Source organism: Podarcis gaigeae (assembly GCF_964106915.1).
Source record: "Podarcis gaigeae genome assembly, chromosome: 8".
Lineage (NCBI taxonomy): Eukaryota > Metazoa > Chordata > Lepidosauria > Squamata > Lacertidae > Podarcis > Podarcis gaigeae.
Genome location: NC_139684.1, coordinates 37578790 through 37602183, shown reverse-complemented (window position 1 = coordinate 37602183; position 23394 = coordinate 37578790). Strand labels below are relative to the sequence as shown.

The following is a 23394-nucleotide window of genomic DNA, read 5'->3' as shown; positions in this document are numbered from 1 at the left end:
TAGAAGTCCACATTCAATAAAGACTTTGTGGCAGAGTGCAACAGCCGTAATCATTTGCCACCTGTGCTTTAGATGTTCTGCTTAGTCTGAATCGGAGATACCTAATGGCTAAAGGGGGCCATTTATAAGGCACATCCAAGTTATGGTTTTGGAAGCAAATGGAAGTGGACCGTCCTCTGTCAATTCACCATCCATGCAAGCTCAAACCAATGGCATCCCACGCTGGTTGCTTCCCTGTCCATTCACACAATTTATTGTGGCAATTGAGGGACTGGTGTTGGCCAGTCTGCAAAGAAGGAGTAACCTATAAGGACATAAGAAGAGCCTCCTGGATCAGGCCAATAGCCTATCTAGTCCAGTGGCCAATTAGGTGCCGATGGGAAATCACAGTTAAATATAAGCAGCTTGCATAGCAGTAGTCAGTGCATGAAGGGGTTGTGCTCATAGATCTGTATTCCTAGACTTAGCTATGTCACAGCCCTCACCTAGAAGGAAGTTAAGTTTCTTTGTTCATTCTCTTTCACCATGTCATCTCGATGAGATAGGACACACCAGATCTTGATCACTACAAGCTCAGACCATTTGCTTAGATCCATTTTACTATATTTTGTATTTCTACCTGTGTGCATCTAGCTGCTGAATGGAATAACACATGAATCTGGCCTTTGGAAGTTGTGTAAGTAAAGCATTTAAACTTACTAGCGATCCAGCAAAATCAGAAAGCTGTTTCCTGGTTCTGCAGGAACTCTCAGCAGCTTTTGATACCATCGACTACGGTATCCTCCTTCATCGTCTAGGAGGGTTGGGAGTTGGGAGCACAGGTACTTTTTTCTGGAGGTACTCAAGGGTACACAGTACTGTCACTGAGGGCACTGTTATGCAGTGGTTCCACTCCTTTCTCATGGGCCATATCTGGAGTGTTGGGGGATGTGTGTTCAGACCCTGGGTGCTCAGTTGTGGGGTGCCTCGGGGCTCCATCCTCTCCCCCATGCTTTTTAACATATAAATGAAGCCACTGGGAAGGATCATCAGGGGAGTTGGGCTGGGTGCTCACCAATATGCAGATGATACCCAGCTCTACCTCTCATTTAAATCAGAACCAGTGAAGGCAGTGAATGTTCTGTGTGAGTGTCTGAAGGTGGTTGGAGGATGGATGGTGGTCAACAGACTATGGTTGAATCCCAAGACAGGGGGCAGACAGGTGGGGGAGGGACTCCCTGGTCCTGAATGGGGTAACTGTGCCCCTAAAGGATCAAGTGCACTGCCTTGGGGTCATTTTGGACTCACAGCTGTCCATGGAGTTGCAGGTTAATTCTGCCTCTGTCAGTGGAGGTAGAACACAGGCATCATGGCTAGTAGGCACTGATAGCCTTATCCTCTGTGAATTTGTCCAATCCTCTTTAAAACCCATCCAAGTTGGTGGCCGTTCCTGCTTCTTGTGGGAGCAAGTCCCACAATTCAACTCTGCACTGTGTGAACTGCTTTCTTTTATCTGTCCTGAACCTTCCAAAATTCAGTGTTTGGGTGTATGTTTTCATTGTTGGCCTCTTTGGTTTTGGACTTTAAGACACAATGCTTTCTAAATTAGTTCCCAGGCAAAGTGAGTAATTAAAGGATTGCATCACATTTATTGACGCTAGAACACAGTGGATGTGAGTCTGTGGATGTGAGCAGAATACTTTTTTGACAGCCGGACTTAAAAAGACTAAATGTGGTTAAAACTGTTCTCAGAGAGCAAGCAAGTTCATTCCAGGTTCTGCCCTGTTATATAGCAGAACTCTAAACATAGGAGGATCAGAGGCTATCTGAAATGTTAAGGACATTCCTGCATGGCAATCTTGACTAAAGCTGGAATTACCATCCTGCAGTCTCCATTCATAGATGACTTCAGACTGGTCTTGTTTCTTGTTCGAAGTGCTAATTTCAACTTATAAAGCTTTGTTTGGCTCAGGACCCCAATACTTTGAGGACTGTCTTTCCCCATATGAACCTACTTACACCCTAAGATCGGCAAAGCATTAAACATCTTTTGAACATTTTCATTATGTCCCACTGCTGACATCTAGCCTCAGAGAAAATCCACCCTGGCCTCTGGAACTATGACAATCTTTCAGCTACCCAAAAAGACTGCAAGAGAGTTTAATTAACTGTGTAGGCCAGAGCTTTGCTGCATCTTTCTTACTGAGTATGCCTGAGGGCACTTGCTAATGTTCGGGATGAATCAGCAAGAGAGCCTGCATTTTAGCTGAATTGGGAACGAAACATGCAAGGTTTAGCAGCCTATTTATATATTGCATTTATTGCATTTCAACCCCTCCTCTTTCTCCAAGGAGCTCAAGGTGGCGCACACAGTTCTTCCCCCTCATTTCATCCCTACAACTACTTGCTGAGCAGAGCCAACCCATCTCAAGTGGCAGAAGTACAAGAGGCAGTGCCCTGCCCACTCCACCACCCCACCGCTGCCAGAATGCCCAGTCTCAAACTGGCAAGAGGGAGGCATTCCAATGAATGGCAGTGCCTTGTGGAACACCCCAGCTCTTGTCAAGTTTGGCGAGAGGGGAGGCATTCCACCAGCAGTGGAAAAGATGGGGATGGGGGGCGGCAGCATGGGGCAGGAAGAGGTGGCACATTCCCATTTTGCCTCGGGTGTTGAAATGGGACAGGCTGCCTCTGCCTATGAGGTTAGTCACTGCCTCTCAGGTTAGACTGAGAGATAGTGACTGGTCACTCAGTGAGGATTTGAACCCTGGTCTCTCCCAGGTCAAGGTAAATTCAGATGATGTGTGAGAATGAACCCTTCTCATTCTGTGCAGAGTTGTCTCATTGAAATGAATAGGCATGACTAACTTAGGTCCATTCATTAAAATTGGTTGACTTTGAGTAGAACATGGATGCAGACCACTGTGTCTCAGTATCGTCTACTTCACAGGGTTGCTGTTGTTGCCAATAAGAGTGTTAGTTCCATTCCTTAGCCCAAGGTCCCAGGGTGAGTTACAGAATTAAAATCAGTTTAAAACTGTTGGGAATTCAGTGGCATCCAATGGTCGCCCAGCCCTGGTGAAGGTCATGGGTTACTTCTTCTCATACTCTGAGGTCCATGAAAGCTGATTATTGAAGTTCTGTGCGCATGGCACTTTTGGAAATTGTGTGCATCTGTATTTTCTCAGTTTTGCATCACTATGGCATCAGTGCTCCTGTAGGTTCCTAACCTGGTACCTGGGGTTACAGATGCTTCAGGTTACAGACGCTTCAGGTTACAGACTCCGCTAACCCAGAAGTAGTACTGTATTTTTTGCACCATAACACTCACTTTTTTCCTCCTAGAAAGTAAGGGGAAATGTCTGTGCGTGTTATGGAGGGAATGCCTACGGGTAGCATGCCTACGGATTTTCCTCCTCTAAAAACTACGTGCGTGTTATGGTCGGGTGCGTGTTATAGGGCGAAAAATACGGTACCTCAGGTTAAAAACTTTGCTTCAGGATGAGAACAGAAATTGTGCGGTGGCGGCAGCAGGAGGCCCCATTAGCTAAAGTGGTACCTCAGGTTAAGAACAGTTTCAGGTTAAGAATGGAGCTCCAGAACGAATTAAGTTCTTAACCCGAGGTATCACTGTACTGCTTTTCTGTTCAGTGAGAGCAGAATTATCTTTAAAGTTATTTCAATTGCAGACACCTTGGGACAGGGAGCTGCCTTCTTCTTATGCTTACACTGCAGTGTGTCATGTACATAAATGGAGCTGTATCAATTAAAACAGTGTATTGTGTATTTTTTTAAAAAAAAATGTTGTGGGGATAAAACGAGGTCCTGGGGGAGCACCATGCATCATGCTTTGAGATCTTTGGGAGAAAGCTATCAATGAAAAATAATTAATATGAATGACAATATGAAGAAGGACACATTCCAGACAGGCAAGATTACTCAGTGATGGGCGTTCCTTGTGGGGGCTAGATAGAGAGAGCCAGGGTGGGAGTCACATTTGACCCACCCACAAACCTGAGGTTCCCCACCCCTGCCCTACTCTGAAAGGGAGGGGTGATGCTGGATACTTAAAGGACTCACAGCATTAGGTCATGACACAAACATTTGCATCAAAGTTGTGGGTGCAAATTTAATATGCATAGATGTTTTCAGGAAATTAAGGTGGTAGGTGGTCCAGCCGCCCCATAATCAAAACAAAGACATTTTTAAAGCTGGGAAAAGTGGGGAAGGTTCACTGCAAAAGACTCCCCTGCTTTAAGGTCAACAGTTTCCAGCTACATTATATCCACCTCTAGGAAGGTTGGTTAGGCAGATTGTTTCTAAGGAGCCTGGCAAGGCCTATTTTCTGAACTGTGCGCAACCTGTTTCCTTAACAGCTGGTTATTATTGGAACTTTCTAACTTTAATAATGTGGTGCCTGAATTTGCTTGCTTTTCTCTTCCCTCCTCATCCCTTTTCCCTTTTGTGTCATGTTCTTTTTATATTGCACACCTGAGGGCATGTACACACCCTTTGTACTGGCTTGCAAGCCACTCTGGCTGATCAAGTGAATATAACCATTGGACATGCTGGCAAGGGCTGATGGGAACAGGAGTTCAACACTATCTGGAGGCCCAAAGGTCCCCACCCGTCTTAAGACTTAACAAAGAAGAACGGCCACATCAACATTCGCAAGTGCATTACACTTTGTTCACTCCAACCTGAATTAGAAGAGTGCTGAAGTTGAATTTATAGTTCCTGGTTTTAAAAAGGTACTTTGTGGGTCCTGTCGAAACACACAGTGTGTGTGTGTGTGTGTGTAGCAAAAATAGACAGTCAAGCAAGCAAGTCAGAAATGTTTGAGATCTAGAAATATTCACACAGAATACAGCAATCATTGTAGAGCCAGGAAGTCTGGGAGAAACCAACCTATTATTTGGAGTATTTATATATATATAAAATGGATTCTGTCTGCTCCAAGATTACATTTTGTTTTCTATCTTGAGTTGCTAAATAAACAGCATTGCAAACCTAAAAGCTAATGCCGGGTCATTATGTGCACTCAGAGGTACGATTTTGAGTCTCTGACCTAATGCAGCCCTTTCCTATGCTATATATGAAACACACAAGTCTAGTGTTACGCAGGTTTAATTAAGGATAACTACATGGTACGTCCATTGAACCACACATGGAAGATTAAGCAGCAGCAGGAGCAAACCCATTTCAAAGTTGTTTTCTGGAAGGGGATTAAAAATAGACCGTGTGTGGCAATTGAAGACTCTAGACTTCAGGCAAAGCTCAAATCTTAGGTTGATGGAAAGAGATGATCAGTCATGAATCCCAAGGTTGCATCTGCTATTAACTCCCGGCATTGCAGGATTCAGATTTGGAGCAAGGAAGTGCTAACACTTACCGGTACCTTCTTCCCAATGGCTACCAATTAAGAAGTGGCTAAGGATAACTCATTGAATTTCACCATTTTTCATGGGGCAAAACTGATTTACTGCTGTGCTGAAACTGGTCCTCCAATTTCTCAAAAATTTCCTTCCCAGCCATGTTGCTACACAAGATTTAGGGATGGGCAAATGGGTCAATTTAAGCTTCTCTAAGTTTCTCGTTCCCCACCCCCACCCCAATCTTACATTCAATTATCCACATTTTCAGTTTTTTTAAAAGTCCTCATTAAAAACTTCAGATTTTAGTGCAAGTTTCCCCTAATTCACACATTTGTGTACACAATTTTGCCCAATATACATTTTTTTGCAAAGCAATTTTCTCGAATATAATGCATTTTTGCACTTTATTTTCACCAATATGTGCCATTTTATGCATACTTTACCCTAGTATAGGAATTTTTGCACACAACATGTGGCTGGAGAACTGCATTGCAAATTCCAGAGAAGTGCACATTTTTAAGAACATCTGAGTTCTGGTTCACTTACTGTCTCATATCACTTTGGGACCTTTTAGTTCAGATAAAAGGTATGACAGACAGATGTTTATAAAATTATGCAAGGGTGTCAACCTGAATAAAATATTGGGGGGAGGGACAGGTAGGTAAACCCAGCCCCATTATAATCGATCACAAGAAGTGGCACACACATCATTTGAATGGCAATGCCCATCAACTTTGGCAGGACAGCCCCCTCAAATATTTTAGGGGGGGCTGAAGGGTCCTAGGCCCCTAGGAGTTGGCTCTTATGGCAGAGAGAAAGCGGACAGAGAAAAGCTTTTCACCCTCTCTCATAACACCAGAACTCAGAAACAGCCTATGAAGTTGAGTGTTCGAAGACCTAGGACAGAAAATGTCCTTCTTTATGCAGCAAATAAAACAGTGGACCTCACCCCCACAGGAGGCCATCAACCTAGGTGGTTTTAAGAGAGGATTAGACAAATTCATGGAGGAGAGGGCCACTGATAGGTACTATCCATGATGTCTATGCTTTGTCTCCACAGTTGGAAAGCAGCAATGCTTCTGAATATGAGTTGCTGGAAACCACAGGAGGTGAGAGTGCTCTTGTGGTCAAATCCTGCTTGAGAGTTTCCCACAGGGATGTGGTTGGCCACTATAAGAACTGGATGCTGTACTGGATGGGCCACTGATGTTATTAAAAAAGGTAAAGGACCCCTGACAGTTAAGTCCAGTCGCGAACAACTCTGGGGTTGCGGCGCTCATCTCACTTTACTGACCAAGGGAGCTGACATTTGTCCACAGACAGTTTTTCTGGGTCATGTGGCCAGCATGACTAAGCTGCTTCTGGTAAACCAGAGCAGCGCAGTTTACCTTCCTGCCAGAATGGTACCTATTTATCTACTTGCACTTTGACGTGCTTTCGAACTGCTAGGTTGGCAGGAGCAGGGACCGAGCAGTGGGAGCTCACCCCGTCACAGGGATTCGAAGTGCTGACCTTCTGATCGGCAAGCCCAAGGATTCTCATAAAACACAGGATTTCCGTTACAGCATCTGACTGGTGCTTTTAGAAGAAAGGAGATCAAGTGCAAAGGGGAGAAGGCATCTGTAGAAAGTGGGGATATCTCCAGATATCATAACTTCCTTGTGCACATCCATCAGGATTTTAAGAGTTTGTTTTGCTCCTTCTTATTTTACAGGTTTTTCAGCTGCAAACACCCTAGTGCCTATGGTGCAGTGCAAAATGGATCTAACAGAGCTCCTTTCAAATACTGAGATCAGTACAAACCATAATTCTTCCTTAAGCTGTATCTCCATTTATTCCCTTGGGACTTTCCCGTCTTGAATGCTTGGGCTTATGGCAGATGAGTCTGGGAGGGAAGACTGTGAATCCATCGGGTGCATCTCCAGCAGTCCCACAACACCTATGCACAACCATTTAATGCTCAAAGGTTGAACCCGGGTGAATGGGTGCCCATAGCCTTTTGGAGCTCCACACACTGAAGAGGGAAGCCTGGCAGCAATTTCTCAGGAATAATTTACTTCCCCTTTTCTACCACACAAGGTAACTAAGGGAAGTGGCATATGGTCCTTCTAAACGACACCAAGATAAAATATGGCAGGTCAAAGCAGTGATCAGATCAAATGAAGGCAAATGGAACCACACTGGAAATGAAATGTGTGCACACAGAAAATAAAGCAGAGGAGAGGGGGAAATGCTTCCACTATTTTTGAATTATGTACGAAGTCTGTGGCACCAGCTGTTGTCACCAACCCATAGATATAGGAGCCTTTCCTACATGACAAACAAAAAAAGAATTCATTTTGGAAGTAGAGAGAGGAGAAACTAGAGGTAGCTTATATTATTAAGAAATCTTTTTCTTTCTAATAACTGCCGGGCAGGAAGGGGAATATAACCATCAAAGGTTGATTTTTGAAAAATAAAATGCCAATGTTATGGAAGCAAAACTGGATTGGACAGGTGATGAAAAAGGGGGGGGCGTCTTAAATGAGCAGCTGACAGTTTATTTTTATGAACCAGTGTTTAATAAGCACCTGAGCGCACAATACAAAGCAGAAATCCATGGCACTTGATGCAGTATCTTTAGCAACGGAGGAAGGTGCTTTATGCTACATCAGGCCATTGGTGCATCTTGACTGACATTGTCTATGTGGACTGTCAGTGGTCCCAACAGGGATTCAGACACAGGACATGTCCAACCTGACCTGAAGGTGCAGGTGACTGAAGCTGAGACTTCCTGCAAATTGAGGAAGGTTGCCTTGGTAAACCACCATGTGCCAGCCTCCAGCTTCCACCTGTATAATGGAGATAGCAATAATGACCTTCTTCACAGGGTGGTGGTTGTTGTTGGGCAGGGATGGAGGATTTGTAGCCCTCCAGATGTTGGTGGATTGTACTGTTTCCATCACATTTGGCCTTTGGCCATGCTGGCTGAGGATAAGGGAGGGCTGGAGTCCAGCAACATCCACATGACATATGCAGGGTTCTGATGGGCAGGGCAGGAGAAGTGGGGGCAAAGGACTACAGCTACCTGCCAGCATCAGCTGAGACTATTTTATTGTTTTATTGTTTTTTCAATTGCATTTCTATCCAGACTTTTTCTCCAAGGAGTAAAAGGTGACGTGCATGGTTCTCCCCCTTCCTCATTTTAATCCCCACAACCACCCTGTGAGGTAGTTTAGGCTGAGAGGCAGTGACTGGCCCAAGCTTCATGGCCAAGTTGGTCTCCCAGGTCCTAGTCCAACATTTGAACCACAAAACAGGGTGGCAGGAGGAGAAAACAGCAACTTGGAAAAGCTGTTTTTGGACTTCTACACTTCCCTCCCTTTCCTGGACACACAGACTAAATTTTGCCCAAATATTCACCCTGAAGAACAAATCTTAATGAGTCCCTAGCATTTCAGGCTTTGTGTGGTGAATGCAATTTTAGTTGAAACTTCCATATGCAGAGCATTGCTTTAAGACAGAGAACCGACTTCCGAGACTGTTCTTGCTATCTTAGAAATGCATTGCGCATACCAGCCTTTGGGGTCGAGAGCCTCCGTTTATTCCCTCTATTGTTTAACAGCCAGTGACTTGTTTATAACGCTGCATATTTTTCGACAGCTAGCCATAAAGAATGAAAAGCGTCATTGCTGTAAGCAAGGGAAAGAAAAAGGAGGGGGATAGCCTTCCCCCTTTGCCTACCCTAGAAGAGCTCATTTTCACATTACTCAGGCTTCATTATGCTGAATCAATATTCGTTTAGTCACTGAGGTTATTGACATATTTTAAAATAAAAGCATACCCTTCAGCTACTGAACTCATTACAGGTAATTTGTCTTGTCAGGGACCAGGGAATATTATCCCTCGTCTTTCAGAAGCCAACAGCCCATGGAAATACATCCCCATGGTTACAACTGTAAATAATTTTAAGGTAAAAATATTGAAAAATCAATGGCTGTTTCCTGCAATCTGTCACAAACAAATCAATCATCATCCGCGTAGCCGGCAAAGTAAAGATTTGAAAAGGAGATGAGAGAGCCGCAGTAATTCTGGGCCGAAATCTTCTCGTTTCAAAAATCACTTCACATAATGGTGTCATCATTTAAACACTTAGCAGGCGCTTCTGCCTCTGCCGTCAACATCACTCACCGCTCCTAGTTGTGCAGGAAGTCCGTCCCACGTAAAACAAGCCTCCTGTCTTAAAAATGCTAACAGAGTTAAGTAAATTTTAGCCAATCGAAGAGTCGGCTCTTGGCTTCGTCTGTAAGCTCAGAACAAATCAATGGCTGTTCTTCCTCATAAAGATTCTCTATAAATTCACCTCTGAAGATGGATTGTGCTCTAAAGTGTAATCAAGGCGGCACTTTAGATGTAGACGCAGATAGGGAAAACAGCAGCTTCTGTGTTCTGCTTTCATTTGGAAGTTCCCCAAACAAACCTGGGCAGAAAAATCTAAGCCATTCCCCCCCCCCCTTTAACAAGATCCAGTGTGGTGCTGTAATAGCTAGAGTGCTAGACTACGACATGAGAGACCAGGGTTTGATTCCCCACTCGGCCATGAAGATTCATTGGGCCAAGGTCTCTGGGCCTAACCTACCTCCTGTGGTTGTTGTGGGGCACAAGATGGGGAAGAAGAGAATCGTGCACACCACCTTAAGCTCCTCAGGGGAATGGTGAGGTATCATTATAACTAATATAACAGAATCTAATATATAATTAGATTATATATTAGAGGATAATTAAAGCCTCATATGGAGAGATCAGGCTTCTGGCCCCCTTAGTTCTCACAGTGGCCCCCCAGATTATTATTCTGGATACAGTGAAGAAGCTATTTTACTCTTGAGCTTCCAAATGCTGTTGTGTCACCTATAGGACATTTCTAGAAACAGCAAAACAACACTAAGCTAGCTTATTTAATGACAAATGCTGATAATTATTCTCATATAGTGCTGTTCTCCTATGCCCTAACCTGACATCCACCAGATGATTTGGACTACAATTCCCAACATCCTAATTATTATTATTTTTAATGCTTTATTAGTTTTAAAAACATAACAAAACAAATACCAAACCAGACAATATATAGCAATCAACAAAAGCCAACATCCCTAATTATTATGTTGGCCAGGGCTGATGGGAGTTGTAGTCCAAAATGTAAGGACACCACCAGGTTGCAGAAGGAAAGCTGTCCTAAGCGTTATTCCATGGCATAGGAGATAGATCAATCAATAGCTACATGGATCATTTTAGATTTTATTTTTAATGCTTTTGAGGTTTTTTTAATATGTTTTTTCTTTGTGTTTAATCACTTCTGTGTTTACCGCTCTGGGCTACTTTGGGAGGAAAGGTAGGTTAAAAATATATAAATAAAGAAAAAGTTTCAGAGGCAGTATATCTCAGTATTAGATGCTACAGACATCAACCAGACAGGACAATTCCCTTAATGTCCTGATTGCAGGCTTCCCAATGATGGCAGTTGGGCTACTGTCAGAAGCAAGATGCTTTCGCATTCTCTTCGCTATAGCAATCTAGGAATTCCCTCGATGGGGTGGCATAGGATTCAGCTTTCTTAAAAAATAAAAATAAAAATGATGGTGGTGCCATGCCTCCATTCACTTCCATTCATTTGGTGAGCAACTTCCATGTGTGCCTTAGGAAAGCCGTGCAAACCACACCTGAAAAACAGATGGAGGAAAGAAAAGAAAGCTACATTTATAGGCCAAATGAGTGGACACAAGCAGACATTTTACAAAATGGTGGAAAGGGCCAAAGGTAGGGATGGGTGAATCTGTCAATCTCACTTCCTTTCCGATTCTCCTGTTTCTAATCTTAAATTCAGTTTGCCACATTCGACAACTTTTTATTTATTTTTATTTTTAAAGCCCTCTTGAAAACTCTCACATTTTAACAAAAAATTCTCCTGATTTGCACCTTTGCATCAGGAGACCTGAAATAAAGAGGCAAAACAAAGGTGTGGGGTATAACCAAAGCCACTTTATTCCCCTGCAACATTAAGAGTTTATGAACTGAATCGGGGGGTGGGGAGGTGGGAGAGATATCTGCAGAAAATATTCAAAACCTTCTATCAGGCTCCCAAGCCTGCCATGAACCAGCTAGCCTGCCCTCTTTTCCCCCTGCCACACCTGTTAGCACAGTGGCTAATCATACGTTTGGAGAGGATTTTTTGTTTTACTCACAAAACATACCAGGCTGTTAATCAAAGGCATCCTAGAGCCAAGGGCAGCAAAGCTATGGTCCTCCAGATGCTGTTGAACTCCAACTCCCATCAGGCCCAGCACACATGGCCACTGCTCAGGGATGAAGGGAGCTGTGGTTCGGCAACATCTGGAGGGTCAAAGGTTCTCCGCTTCTGCTAGAGAGGGTTCACGCTCATAGAAAAGCAAGATGATCAATACTGAATATGAAGATGGCACACAATTCGCATGTGGCACAGGGCAGTCATTCTCAAAACTGTGAAAACAATGAGAAATAAATTCATTGTGGGGTTATTGTGTTTATTATTTACTGCATCTATACCTGACCTTTCCTGAAAGGGTAGGGGTGTCCCGTCCCGTCCCCCGCAACTACCACGTTTATCCTCAGAACCATCCGAGGTAGGTCAGGATGATGAAAATGTGAGTAAAGTAGAGCACAACATTATGGAGTGGATCAAAAGAGACATGGGATAAAAATATGTGAGAACTAATAACTATCATTTTTTCCATCAGCACCCAGGTGTGATAGTGGTTGAAATGTCAAGAGCAGGGAGAACTGGGTTCAAATCCCCACTCAGCCATGACGCAATCTCGGAACAGTCCCTGCTTCTCCACTTAACCTAACTTACAAGTTTGTCAAAACAGAATCACACACACACCACCCTGAGGTTCTTGCAGGAAGAGCAAGACACATGAGATTAATATTAATGTAATTTTTTATTTTTTAAAAAATCCTTTCATAATAATAATAATATCAGGGAGAGCTGGGCACTAGAGATTGGCAAGATAAGAGTATTTTTCAATGAACCAGAGCACCTCTTATCATGACCGATCTTACCTTGCATGGAGAAGACAAGGTAACCAACAAGAACTTTAGATTTGATAGATTGTATTTCTATGCCACTCTGTATCCAAGGGAATCCCAAAGCAGTTTACAAACAGCAACAGCAACAGAATATGATAGTTGCAGCACAAATGGCTGCTCTCAGAGTTTGGAGCTCCCTTCTTAGAGAAGGTAGACTGACGCCCACCTTGTTCTCCTGCTACCAGCAGGTGAAGAACTTTTTATTCTTACAGGCCTTGGGAGCTAACTGCTTTAAAGGAAATAGCTTTAATAATGCTATCTGTTTTTCTTGTTTTTATCATCTGTATTTTAGTAGATTTGTGTGGGGGGGTTGTTTTTAATTCTATCTGAGATTAATGATTTCCCCCCCTGTGTTTTTAGCTTTTACCTATGTTGTCTTAATTTCCATGAGCTGCCTCGAGTCCCAGTCAGGTGAAAAGGTGGGATATAAATGAATATAATTAATAAATAACACCATTAGCACATCATCAATAGAACAATTATAAAAGAATTACACCCCGTAAAATAATGCTAACAGAACAGCAGCTGAAAAGGAAACTCCCTATTGTTGCATTTACCCCCTTCACACTCACACACACGCCAACATAAACACTTTCTGTAATCCTTCACTCTTCTCAGTTCAATTTTTTTCAAATTCTCCTAGGCGGCGCTATGGGTGTGCAAAATTCATGCAGAGTTGCAAAGGTAAAGGAGACACCAATGGGCATTTCCCATGAAGCGCCAGCTTCTCAGAATCTAACCTGTACAACAGAGCTTCTGGGTTGCAGCCAACTAAGTTTTTGCAGAGTAGGCCAATCAGAATTTACAGACCTACATCACCCATTTCAGTGGGTCTACTCGGAGAGTAACAAGTACTGGAGACAGCCCTTAGCAAACAAGGGCGTCAATTGGAACGAAGGGAGGCAGTCTTGGGCAAGGACTTTCTGCCTGTCGGAACAAACTGGTGGAACCATTCCAACCTCCAGGACAAAGCTTAAGCACTTATCAAAGGCCAACGAAAACACTCCCAAGCGTAGAGAAAGCTGCAGTGGACGAAAAAAGTGTTCTGAGCTGTTACACCTGCTTCTCAGGGTATCATGCCTGATACACCAATCACTCAGCAACCGGCATATTGATTTAATTCAAAGCAGGACAGCCAGTTTTTGCTTTTCACCCAGCTGAAAAAAAATCTGTGCTGCTTTCCAAGCAAGGGAAAACCGTCTCTCTTCTCTTGTCCAACGTGCTTCTAAGTAAATGTCTTAACATTATTCTCCTTCTTTCTTTTGTAATGAAAGAAAGAAAGAACAAATAATTATGAGACTCCAAAATAAGTTGTATATAAGTCACATAAGGCCTGCCAAAAAGAAGTGGGGGAAATTCAGACAGAAGTGGGAATAGGAGACAGAAAAATATTAAGAGGCAAATACTTGAGGTACGGTAAAGAGCCAGTACGGTACCCTCCAGATGTTGTTGGACTACAAGTCCCCTCAAAACCCAAAGAGACAAAAACAATCCATTTTGTCAGGACACCCTGTACTGTAATTCAGTTTGTTTTGGGATATTACTGATTTTGTTAGGGGATTAAAAAACCACATACAGAGAAAAGGATTATATCCTTCCCTCTAGTTCCAACATTTGGGCAATGAGTGCTGTCACTCACATAGCAAAACAGCACTACTCATGTACAAGAGAGAGGCAGGCTTCAGAGAAGTTTGCAAAGGTTTTTGTTTTTTTAAAAAATGTGGTGGGGGGGGACAGCCCAATGAGGGCTGAGCATGCTCAGTGCCCATGGCATGCTGACTGTGTTTGTGGAAAAATGGAAACATAGAAAGCTGCCTATACTGAGTAGGACCTTCATTCCATCCAGCTCATTATTGTCTGCCCTGACTGGTAGCAGCTCTCCAAGTTTCAGGAAGTGCCAGGAACTGAACCTAGGATGTTCTGCATGCAAAGCAGACTCTCTTCCACTGAGCTATAGCCCTTCCACCTCTTTGAAACATAGAAAATGGGAAATTAAACAGTGTGGCTAGACTCCACACTACAGCCTTTTGTCGCAGCTCCCACTTGTTTTGAAACAGCCACTAGGTAAGCTTCCAAAAAGGGTGGTATAACTCAAACGCTATTTCAAGGGAAGTGTCCTATTCACAAGAAATTGGCGTAAAGCAAATTGGTTTAAGTTCACCTGGTGTACTATCACACCAGCTCCAACCTTTATTCAGCAGCAGGGATGCTGCCTTTAAAATAGCGGCCTATGCCTGGTTGCCAGGTCACATGACCAAGTTAAGGATCTTGCTTAAGCCCTACCCACCCCCCACCCTGGGTCTCACTGGTACCATACCTCCAGAACACCCCTTTTACTCTGGCCTCAGCTCAGCCAGCTGAGCCATGATGAACAAGTAATGTCGGTGTATCTTTAGCTGAGCCAGGGCTGGGGACTTAATACCAGTGTCTGAGTCAGAGATCCACTACATCCTGAGCTGCTCATTCCTTTGCCAGGCTTAGGCCAGCTCAGCCAGCAGCGGTTCCATTCCTGAATGGAGTTTGGATCTGGTGTAACCTAGGCCACTGGCTTAACCTAGGCCAACTAGGTACAAAAGGATGATTCAGCCAGGCAGATGCAGTCTGAGAGTTACAGAACTGGGCACCTCTGAGCACATGTTGACACCAAGAAGCTGAGACTGGTACCTTGCTAATTACTACAATACTCAAACTAAAACACAGGCATCTCTGAATCTTGCAATGCAGTTCTCCAGTCAAGTAATGTGTACAAAAATGCATATATTGAGGCAAAATATGCATTAAATGTATATATGTATGAGTCAAAAAAACATGCAAAATTGCATTATGTTAGGAGAAACTGCTTTACAAAGATATGGATATTAGGGGGTGAAATCACAAACATAAATGTGTATATTGGAATAAATGTGCACCAAAAAGACTGGTAAATTTTCATGAGGACATTTTAAATTAATAAATTGATGTAGGAATGTGGATAACTAAATTTATGATTGGACAAATGAGAAACTGACAGAAACTGAAGCTAACCGAGATTTGCCCATACCTACCCTCAGTATCAGTTCAATGGAATATGTAACTACTTTGTCGTTTTGTCATCCTGACCGCCATTTTGTTTCCAGGCTCATTTCAACATGGTGCTGATAAGCTGCTGTCCCCCAGATATCTTCAGCTCTGATTCACATCTTCCCTGACCTGCTGGCTGTGGTTGATGGGAGCTGGAGTCCAAGAACGTCTGGACCACATGAGATTGGGGAAGGCTATCCTAAATAGTTTGGAATTCCCAGAAGAGCCTGCTTGTCCTTACAGATCAGCTGAAGCAGCTCTTTTGAGGATCCCACCTTCCTCAGAAATACAGCTGATGGAACAAGAGTTACACCAGTTACACCCAAGGAAATCTGTCTGGAACTCTCTCAAATGGCTTTGTTCTTTGCTACTGATTAAAGACTTGTATATTCCAGGAGGCGTTTGTTAGTTTTGTCTGGCTGGCTGATTTCCTTAATATTGCAATAGGCACTGTCTGTCTCAAAACTATTTTCCAATTGGCTGTTTTTGACTGTTCTTTAATTTTCTTATAATGAGATTGCTTTTATACCTTATGGTTCACCACCTGAGGCATCTCTGGGTTAAAAAGTGGAGCATGCATTTACATTCAAACACTAAGGTCTTTGGACCATGTTCTTCCACAAGTACCGGTAGCACTTTCATCACAGGCAACATCAACAAGGGAGGCAACTTTTTGGATAGTTATGGCCCAGCTGCAGAACATCCTGCCCAGGAATTCTAGAACACCCCATTGCCAACTTCATAGTCCTTTATCCAACGCTAGGCAAAGACCACAGCCTCTTAAAATTAATTTTAAATAAATACTTCAGACTCTCTGATTATTAACTGTTACTTTATCTGCATTGCTTTATGTTGTTTATGCTCACCTGACCTGGTTTCAATTTCTTTTTTTAATCTACCTTGAAATCACTAAGAGGAAGCAGTATTTATAAACAGAATAAACAGAAACATTGGCAATCCTGTTTAATCCACCCTTCTAATTTTGCAGTGCAGAAGGGCAAAGTGTCCATGAAATGAATATAATTGTGAAAATAACATACCAAAAAAAACCCCCCACAATGTTAGGGGAAATTGCTTTGCAAAAATGTGCATTTTAGGGAACACTGCATATTAAAAGGCATGTAACGGGAGACATTCTCAGTAGGATGCTAACAAATTTTCACAAGGACTCTTGAAATAAAGTTTTGCAACAGATGTGGAACTGTGGAGAGTGGAAGTAAATTGAGGAACTAAGAAAAAACAAAACTGACAGGTTCACCCATCCCTATTATTGCATGTAGGGAACCTTTGGCCCTCCAGATGTTGATGAACTGCAACTCCCATCATCCATGACCACTGACCAAACTTCCTGGAGCTGATGGGTTTTGTAGTTCAGGAACATCTAGAAGGCCGAAAGGTTTGCCACACCTGCCATATACATTCAGGAGTAAGTCCCATTTAATTCAATGGCAGCTACTTCCAAGAGACGAGTACAGGACTGCAAGGTTAATATCATGGAAGAAGAGCCCTAGCATAGACTTCCCCCAACATCTAATATTCTATGTGTAAGGAATATTTTCAGCCTGGGGAGCATTCCAATCAAACGAGCCTCCGCGTGCAGCCGCACTGTCTAGACACACGCTTGGCACCCCGGGGGGGGGGGGGGAGCCTGGGTTTTCGCAGGGCAAACAGACCACCACTTCCCATAATGGAACTTCAGCACTTGTAGGTCTCCATACCTATCTGTGATATTCTATTTAAAAGGCTGAAATGTATATATGTGTATATGTATATAATGATACACACATATATAAAGTACAGTACATACGTGTGTGTGTGTGTGAACCTTCAAAAAATAAAGGAAGGGAAAACCCCTCTTTTTCACATCTGCAAAATTAAAACAGCACGCCAAAAATGGCTAACACAAATAGATGGCAGAAGGAGATAACTGGAGGGGTTGGTCCTGGTCCAGAAGATGTGGGTTCAACTTCATAACAGCCATTAACTCCCTGGGTGGCCTTTGGAAGGAGAAGAAAAAGAAAGAAAATTACTCCCTCTTTGCCTCGGTTTCCCCATGGGTAAAATGGGAAGCTTAAGTTCAAGAGGGGTTAGCCATGTTAGTCTGTCACAGCAAAACTTGCAAAGAGTCTTATGGCACCTAAAAGGCTCAGAAATGCAAACGCTTCGGCTGTAATAAGTCTGTCGGCCTTTAAGGTGCCACCAGACTCTTTGTTGTTTTTTTGATGGGGATATTAAATATGTAATTAGAGAGAGTTATACTAAGTCACTGCACAGACATTTGCACACGCCAATATTTTTATTAATAATGCGAAGCATACAGCTCTAGAAGTGTGTGCCTGTGCAGAGACTATGAACTCTTCCAGGATGGAAAACAAAAATATTTCAAATCTCTAGGTTTCCGAGTCAACCATATGCAGAGGAGAGGGGAAATATCACAACCTTAAGAGATTATCCAGTCTAACTGAAAGTGTGGGGGTCACCAGAGGGCTCATGAGAACCTTCTTATTCTGCCCCCACCCCCAGTTGGGAGTGATGGAGGTATTCAGAAAGAGCCAGAATTGTGTTGCGGTCAGTGTATTGAACTAGGACCTGGAAAAGACCAGGGATCAAGTCTCAACTCACCCATGAAGCTCCCTTAGTGACCTGAGGCCAGTCACACTCTCTCCCTCACCCTAATGTTCCTCACAGAGTTGTTGTGATAATATGGAGAGGGGGCGAGTCAAGAGCCATGCACATGTGTGGACGATGGGGGACGGGGGTATGTGTGCTCAGGCTGAAGTGTGCTGAGGGGGGGGGGGCTGGAAATCTCATCCCAGTTCTGCTCTCCTCACAGTGGAGCTGGGTCATCCTCTCCCATTTTTAGGCACTTTACACTGCTTGCAAAGATGCAGCTACTACTGCAGTGGAAGTATCTGGCAGGCATGAGGTGCCCCCAGTGCAAAGAGATGCATGAATTCCAAAGAAAGCCGTTCCAAACTGATCCATGCAAAGGGAAGCCAAACTTATCAAGCAAGATGTTAAGGTTCCTTCTGCGTTGGCGAAACTATTTGCTAAAGCGACACACAGCAGAATGCAGGGAAGTGGGGAGAAATCTCCAGATCGAGCTCATATTTTCCTTTAATCAAAAGGAGTCCAACAGACCCCCTAAAAAGCAGATTAGATTTCAGCTCCTTCGTGTGTGTGTGTGTGTGTGTTTCCAAACACAGTCATCTCCTAGCAAAGCCTCCTTCAGCCTGGTCATGCAGGATCTATCAATGTTCAGATAAAGCAGAAAATAGAGACATCCTTACGAAATGAATCTGCAATTGACACAAAGCAGAGGTGACAACCACGGCAGAGGAAGCCACGGCTAAATGTTTCAATACCTTGAAAAATTATCTACAGTCCTCTTAAAACTGCAGTGGCTAAGCAAGAGGAATGCTACGGCAAGGACAGCTCATGAAAGGCATTTACATCTGCAATGGAGCAGCACGCTCCTTGTCGGCATCTCATTCACCAAACAGAGTCCAAAGCTTGCACATTAATAATTAATAATAATAATAATAGATTTATCATTTTTAGCAGAATGTCAATCACCAAGAAAAGGTTATTATTACACAGCAGCCACCTTACCTTCTGCCTCTGAGTCACTGACTGGAGTGGAAAGCTTCTTTAAACAGCTCTGCTGCAATTGAGCAAGAAACAAATTGGGTTACTCATTTGACTACACACACACATATGCACAGACCATACGAACATTAAATACACTCAAAACTTTGCAAGATGATCTCTTACATGCTGAGTGCAATTGTTGGGAGATTATGACAGACAGTCTTGAGAGAGGCATAGGGAAGAGAGAGATTTGAAGGACTAAAAATTAACTTGGGGACAAATAGCTGTGCCACAGACACGCTGAAAACTGATCAAAGTGCACACCTGTGTGGATTCAGCATGTAAGAATGCCAAGGAATTCATTTTACAGAAAGCCAGTATGTTTCCAAAAGGCAAAACACCATGCACTCTTTTAAAAAAAAATGTAGAATCTGATTCTTGATTCTTTAGGACAAATGAAATGTAAAAAGAAAAATCTCCTTAGAAAATATTCAAACTCACACAGAGAAATAATGCCTCCTTGGTAAGATGCCTGGGAGGTTCTAGCCGGTCTACTTATTTTGACCAGAATTTAAATAGCCATTTTCATAAAGTCCTGAGCTATATGAAAGACAGCATAGGACTCAAAAAAACCCTCAATAAGCCACATGTGATCATACATATTTGGCCAAGGAAATCAAACTGCTACTCTGGGAATTAGAAAAACATTGGGTTTATTTTAACGTTTTGCAGTTTTCAGATACCAAGTATTTACATTTATATCGCTAACAATAGGAATGCAACAGTTCTGCATCACTGTTATTTTAACACAACATCTGTGCACTGATAGTTGCATATTAATTTGCAACGCTAAACTTTTCACTAAGGAGAATACAGCAATATTACTTGCAACTGTCATTCACAATTTGTGTGCTGGCATTACTCTGAACCAAGAAAAGCTGGGGACCATGTTCTGGGTTTGTAGCAATTCAATTCACTTTAATATGACTAATATTGAGGAAGCAGACTGCAGATGTGCACCCAGATCCTAAAGTGGAAGAAAGTCCCATTGATTTCACAGCATTTACTCTCAAGTACATAGTGTGTAGGATTGCAGGTGAAGACTGCAATCCAATACACACATACTTGAGAAGTAATCCCCTCTTCAATTCATGGGACTTTTTTGCAGGTAAGCCTCAAGTTGCAAAACCTCACAGAGACTACATTTGATGAGGACCAACCAAAACCTTGAAGAAGTAAAATTGTAGCCATCTGGAGAATATGAGAAGAAGGAATGAGGTCCTTCAAGAAAAGACATGTAAACAGAACCTTACACAACTCAGCCTGCAGACAACCTTATCTGTCTTGCTTTCATTGATCATTTTAGTATCATGGTTCAATAAACTGCTTTTCAATTTTGTTTGTTTGGTTTGGATTTGGTTTTGTTCCCCCACCGCACTCCATCTCACTCCACTGTGACTGTGGAAATGGAGAAAGATAAATTACTGCCTGGGGAACTGATAAGTGGGAGCTGTCCCACCTCTTCAGGTACTTTGGGGGAGCATCTCCATAAGGACACACACACCAGGATATATGCAAAATTAACCCCTCCAGAAGAAGTGTTAAGAAACACACAGGCACATGAGTTCTCAACTCACAACTACTCCAAGTGAGACTCTTTGCTCACCAGCCTACAAAACACCCCCCCCCTTACTGTACTTGAGAACACACTTCTATTCCATTTTAATCAATCACTAAGAACTTTCAGAAACCACTAACCACGAAAGGAAAACCCACCATGAAATATGCTCAGGTGCCTGGGATAGTAATTAATCCGTATTAAGATACCTCTGTTATGTGCAATAGGGTTGCTCTGCTTCTCCCCCACCCACCTCGATGCACAAATTTGCTGAGCTCTTATTCTGCTGGGGAGGGGGAGGAGAGAGCAGGGAAGCCGGGGCAGAGAGAGAGAGAGAGAGAGAGAGAGAGAGAGAGAGAGAGAGAGACTGAATGGGTATCCCAAATACCTGATCCGGGAATCTTAGAAGAGAAAATATGACGACCTTGCTTTGAACACTGGGTTAATAATGATCTGTTTTATTTAAAACGTTGAGCACCACGGTTGCATTCTTTCAGTGCCGCCGTCCCCATGCAAAAAATAATTTTAAAAATGAATGAATGGCTTTGCAATCGTTACATCAAAAGCAAGCTAAGCCCATCCTGCAGCGTGCTGCAAAACCAGGAGGAATTTAGCAAGGAACAAGAGCTAAGGCAGGTAGAGCCATCCTACCCCAAACCTTAATCAGCGGAGAGAAGGGGGGTTGCATCCCGAGCCACAGCATTGCAAAGGGGGGATGCACAGCTCTGCTCCTCCCCCTAGAGGATGTCTGTCTGCCTGCCTGCCTGCCTTCCAGTCCACCCGCCCAGCTCCTGCTCACCTTTCCACTCCGGATCCCTTCTTTGCAAGCGCCAGGAAAGAACCCGAGCAGGGCGCGAGGCTGCAGCTGTCCACTGGGGCCATAGCGCCTTCGCCCAGGTTTGACTGGCGTCTCTGTAGCAACGCCGAGTGGCAGGCTCTTTCCGCCAATCGGGACGACGCGTCCGGCAGAACGCCAAAGGCCACCGCCAGTAAGCGGGGGGAGAGAGAGAGATAGGCGGGGCTTGCTGGAAGAAAGGCGCTTGGGTAATGTAGTCCCAAACGTTACCTGTGCTCTTAGCGGAAAATGAACGCTGCTTTGGCGGGGATTTTTTTCTCCAGCCGGCTTGCTATTTCTCTTGATTTGCCCGTGGCCAGCTCCTCTCCTCTTCACCATTTCCTTCTTCATTTCCTGATGTTTCAGTCTCGCTACTTCTTACTACACCCCCAGGATCCCTGATTAAAGGGGTGGGGGATGTCACTGCACAATATCCCAGTTTAAAAATCGGTTTCGCCTCTGCTGCGGCGCTTATCAAGACCCAGATTCCCAAGGCGGAGGAGACCACAAGAGTTTGCAGTGCACTAAGGCTATACAATTCAGGGACGGAGTAATTTGCCCACCCAGGTATTGCTAGACTACAACTCCCGTCTTCCCTGATCATTGGCCATACTGGAGGGGGGGCTGATGGGTGTTGGAGTCCAGCTACATCTGGAGGGTCAGAGGTGCCCAGTTGAGCTCAATGGGGTTTGCATTTGTGGAGACTACGTGTCTGGGATTTACACTGTGCATAAAACCGAACTGACGGTTGCACTCAGTTCTCATTGGGGTAGAGAGAGAGAGATGAGGGCAGGAGAAATCTTCCTTCTTTCGGCCAATTGCTTAACGCAATTCTTGTGGGTAGAGTCTCCCAGCCAGGTTCCTCCCAACCCCAATTTATCTGCTAATATCTCAAGCAGTGGAAATGATCGAAACTTTGCAGGTGGTCTGGCTGAAAAATAAATAGAACTCCGAATTTGACAGTTATGTATTCTCTGAGAGGAAAACTGAAAACATACAAAACCCACGAAAAGCTGCCTTATACCAGGAATATTGGTCCATCCAAACTAGAATTGTCCACACTGACTGGCAGCAATTCTTGAGAATTCCAAGCAAAGATTTTCTCCCAGCCCTGCTTAGAGAGGTCGGGAACCGAACCTGGGACCTTTTGCATATAAAGCATACCACCCCTGCCCCAATGAAATGCTTTATAGTGTGTGTGGGGGGGGGTACTTTTTACAAACACACACATACAAAACGCCACCAGCATAGTGCAGTTTTTAAAGGTACACAAGACCCCTGTGCGATCCGGTGGCTGAAGCACAGAATCTAGCCCCCATCTTCCATTTCCTGGAAGGGCTTCAGGGAATCTCCAAAGAGGTGAGTCACGTGAGGAATAAAGTAAAAAAAAAAACAAAGCATAACCTATACACCTGTTTACTCAGGAGTATGTCCCACCGTGTCCAATAGGATTTGCTCCCATGGGACGTGTGAGCAAGCTTAGCGAGCAAGCCGGAAATTTACTTCCGTAGGCTTGACTTGCCGCCCTATATGAGCTTACACGGTTTCCATTGAATTTAACGTAGCTTACTCCCGAGTAGACTAGCTGTTCTACATCGTAGCTATAAATAAAATGAACGAGTCCCAACCTTCTCTGGAGGATTTTCGTGTGTCCCCTAGAAATCCTCTTTCCAATTATAAGAAAATAAAGGAAAGGAAATTTTACCACGAATTTATATTGAAGACCGTCTAATTACGACGTAATCATACAACATATAAACACACACCAAAAGACGCGGTGCTCTTTTATTATATGATTGCTCTTATTGTTATTTAAAGCAGGCGTTTCCTCCAGT

The 23394-nt window shown here is 43.5% G+C and overlaps 2 long non-coding RNA genes across 3 annotated transcripts; one reads left to right on the top strand and one right to left on the bottom strand.

The window, feature by feature from the left end:
- Positions 1-7892: 7892 nt before the first annotated feature.
- Positions 7893-21616, bottom strand: LOC310850992. 2 transcript variants are annotated; one of them, XR_014567522.1, is made up of 4 exons: positions 21524-21616; positions 19128-19179; positions 17323-17512; positions 7893-11050 (listed from the first exon to the last, which is right to left on the bottom strand). It is a non-coding gene; the product is annotated as an uncharacterized lncRNA (long non-coding RNA). The 2 variants fall into 2 exon arrangements; XR_014567523.1 differs by having other exon boundaries at positions 17418-17512.
- Positions 11016-15907, top strand: LOC310850990. Its single transcript, XR_014567519.1, has 2 exons — positions 11016-11147; positions 15572-15907. It is a non-coding gene; the product is annotated as an uncharacterized lncRNA (long non-coding RNA).
- Positions 21617-23394: the final 1778 nt, after the last annotated feature.